Here is a 3,957-nt window from a genome sequence, read left to right on the forward strand (position 1 = left end):
TTTTATGAATCCCATAGCCTCTATTACAGCTAGAAACTTCACTGAAGTACATGTAGTTAACATACATTGTGATTTTCAAAACTTCTACCTGTGTTTGTGAAGGTATATTGAATGTATTTGACTTGTAATAAGACTTTCTCCCCCAAATAATTTTGTTAAATATGTTTTGCATTTTGGGGACTTAGATGTATCATTCAGTATTTGCTGTGTAAGAAACATCAAATCCCAGTGGCTTTAAAAATCCCAGCCATGTTATTATTTTTTTTAGAAGTTCTATGGATCCACATCTTGGGGTGCATTTAGCTGTGCAGTTCTCATTCTAGTGTTCCCTTGCTTACAATTGTGGATTTAGTCACCTGGTATCTTGACTGAGGCTGTTTGGTTAAAGATGACTTCACTCACATGTCCTGTGGTTTGTGATGACCCTTGGCTGGGCCCTGTGCCTCCACAGCCTTCTTCACAGTGTGACTGTGTTTAAGAGGCAAGCACCAGTGACCAGTACTTTTCAAATTTATGTTTGCATGACATTTTCTAACGTGCCAGTGTGCAAAGTAGGTCACATGACAAAGTGACCAAAGCAGATCGCATGACTAGTTTATTGTCAAAGCATGCTATGTGAAGGCTTGGGTACAGGGAGATCAGTGTACCAGAAGAAATATGCATTATATATATGTATATATTTTACCTATATAGTCATGGGCAACAGGTGCTGGGTTACAAGATGCACATTATCCAGATATTTAGGTACATAAAAGGAAGACGTGTTTTAATGGAAACACATTTTGGAGATGTGTGAGCTTGATGTATTAATAGAGTAACAGTTAATATAGCCAAAGTATTTCTACAACACTAATTCTAGTGATGTCACAATGTGTTTTTCTTTGGTTTAATGTATTAAGTTATATGTTTAGGTAATATTGATTCATGCTAAGTCGGTAGGCTAGTGTGTTTTCATTGATCCCAAAATAAATTGTGTGTGTAATGTGTAGCTATTAATGTACTTGTAGCCACATCTTTAGTAGGGTTTTTGTTGCCCCTTAGTGAGGCATGAAGGACTGTTTACTCACAGGAAGGCCTTTTGTTTGTCTTTTTGAGCTAATAAGTAGAGAGTTTGGGGAAACAGAATGTAGAGCCAAGCCATAACAATTCTCTCCTTAATCCACTCCATTCTCTTTTCTCCCAGCTATGCTGCCAGAGTGCGCTGTGGGTTTAGAAGAGCAACAAAAGATTAATAAATCTCCGGTGAGTTTTTTGGTTACTTATTGCTTACTTTTTTTTTATTGTATTATATAAGCTTTATGTCATGCATAAATTAAAATTGAAAAGTACAAACGAGTAAAACTCGACTTGAAAGAAATGTACATTCATAACATAAAGTTGGCATGTAGATATAGCAGTTTGTAAGACCTCAGAGTCATCTAAGCTCAATAAAAATTTTTCTCTGGCCTTTGTGATGTCATAGAAAACAGGCAGACACCTTGTTTACATGATTGAAATGGAACTTGAGACGATAATCTGCCAAATTCTCTTGGGATGTGAAGACTTGGTGGCAGCAAATGCTTCAACAGCCAACAATATTAGAAAGTTTTTCATTGCTGACCCGGAAATCAACATTTCTTACTTTCTGCAGTGGAAATAGTTACCTAGTTCTAAGGCACAAGTTGCTTAGTAAGCTTTTTATAATGTTTCTAAAATAAATCTAGTTCCAGATGGCTTTCGAAAACTGTACTAGATTCATAGGAAAAACCTAGAATTATAAAGTAAATTATAGTCAAATCCAATGACTATTCTCTAGTTTTTTTCTAACTTGAGTCTTCTGCTACATTTCGAACCACTGTTCATGATATTCTCCTGGAAATTGCTCTGTGTTAGTTTATTAGTTTCTCTTATGACTTCGCTGATGTTTTTTGCTCTTTTCCCCTTAATTCTTCTACTTTCTTCTTTATAACGTAGCTTATCAAAGTGCTTCATCCTGGGCCCTGTTCTTCTCATGTGAAATTCTTTCTCATTGATTCAGTCCTCTGTATTTTGCACTCCCCTTTCTCTCCAGGTTGTACATCTTCCTTAGTCTTTGATCATAGGTTGAACTCTGTTGAATGCTTGTTTGTAGCTATTCAAAATGCACCTCAAGGGGCTGGATTGTTAGCTCAGGTGTTTAGATCATGGTGTATTAACACCAAGGTTAAGGGTTCAGATCTCTGCACCAGCCAGCTGCCAGGAAAAAAACCCAAAATACCACCTCAAGGTCAACAATTCTAAAATTAAAACGACTTCTTCTTCTGTTACATGTGTTATCACTACCGCCCCACCACTGACACAAGCCACCGAAATGAGATTTCTCCTGGACTCCTCCCTATTTCTTGGGTCTAATTTGATCTTGTGTTAACTTCCTACTACTTTTGCTTGTTTGGTCTTTTTATTTTATTCTAAGTTCTATATACACTGCCAGTATAGGGGGAGGTGTTTGTACTCATAAAGACAGTAACTTTGTTCCACTGGAAATATCATTCTTGTAAAAACCTGAAGGTAATGTTTGCTGGACTATGAGGTTCAATCCCTGGTGACCTATGCTTCTAGCCAGCACCTGTGGTGACATCCTTAGGAATCCATGGGGAGAAAGCTTTCAGGAGTTACTGGGACGTGTTTGAACAACGGTCAGTAAAAGGACATGAAATGATAAAAACAGAAAGTACAAATTTTCGTAATGTTTATCTTTTGCTTCTGTAAATTTACATCAGTGATTATATTTGTAGTTTTTATAATATACAGTTATCTGTAGTTTTAAGACCCATTATGTTTTTAAACTTTCTTTCAGATTGTACTTTATTCTTCTCCTATTTCACATAATTTTAAAAAAATGAATGAGAGAAATGAATGTGCATTAGTCATCAGTATGATTTTAAAGTAGAACTAACTAACAGCTAGTTAAGAACAAAAACACAAATCAGTTAACTGAACATTTACATTCACATTTGTAGTTTGAGACCTAAGATGTGAAATGCTTTCATTCTTTGTTTTGAAAGTAATGTTTAGTTTGAACTGACACTCTTCATGTTTCAAATCAAAGTACTACCTAAGGTCTCTAATAACTTTTTTGGTGTTCCAGTGATCTGCTGTGCAAAAGTATCACAAAACTACATGGCTTAAAATAAGAATGTCTTATTACACATCACAATGTTTTGGGTTAGTAAAGTGGACAGGGTGGTGTGGGTTCACTGCTACACAATGTCTCTGCTCTGAGCTGGAAAATCTCTAGTGGCTGGGAACATTGAGCAGGCATCCAGCCCTCTCTTTGTGGCCATGTTGGACTTCCTCACAGAGTGGCATTCTCAGGGTAGTCAGGTTTCTCTGGCTTCTGCCAGAACAAGTGTCCAAGAGGCCCAGGCAGAAGCTGTAAGAATTCTTGTTATCTCCACTCAGATACCAAGGCATCTCTTCCAATGTCTTCTCTTAGTCAAGCACATCAATAAGACCAGCCTTGATTTAAGGCAAAGGCAATTAGATTCCACCTGTCAATAAGAGGAATAGCAAGACTTTGTATCACTATTTAATAGACCACAGTCTGCTCTCTGACCATAAACTTCTACCACATGCAAAGTATACTTTGCCCCTCTCAAGAGCCTTAGAAATATTCTACCATTGTGCGGTTGACAAAAAGCCAAACTAAGTTTGTGTCCTGTCATCTTTTTATTACACACCCAGCTTAGAGTAAACAGATGTCATGACCACGTGTGCACTTTTCTTCCGAGAGGGTTGGTGAGAAGGGACAGCACCCTGAGGGCACCGGTCTGAGTAGTTACTTATTCCCCTCAGGCATCTGCTTTAGTATCTCATTAGGGCCCAGTCCTGGTCCCTGGAAAAGATGCTTTGTGCCTCTTCACTCTGTCCTCTGGGCTCTCACCATTCTCTGTCAATATCTCTTTTCCTTAAATGCCTGGGTTTGCAGTTGGCTGACTT

General features: G+C 37.8%; 1 long non-coding RNA gene across 1 annotated transcript in view; it reads left to right on the forward strand.

Annotated features, from left to right (window-relative positions):
- LOC103609907 overlaps positions 1 to 1,921 on the forward strand; it is a 5,688-nt gene extending 3,767 nt beyond the window's left edge. Inside the window, exons 2-3 of the long non-coding RNA XR_552173.1 lie at positions 1,184 to 1,242; positions 1,463 to 1,921. This is a non-coding gene — a long non-coding RNA (uncharacterized LOC103609907). The remainder of the gene's footprint in view (positions 1 to 1,183; positions 1,243 to 1,462) is intronic.
- Positions 1,922 to 3,957: the final 2,036 nt, after the last annotated feature.

This window comes from Galeopterus variegatus, unplaced genomic scaffold (genome assembly GCF_000696425.1).
Source record: "Galeopterus variegatus unplaced genomic scaffold, G_variegatus-3.0.2 Scaffold10276, whole genome shotgun sequence".
Taxonomy (NCBI): domain Eukaryota; kingdom Metazoa; phylum Chordata; class Mammalia; order Dermoptera; family Cynocephalidae; genus Galeopterus; species Galeopterus variegatus.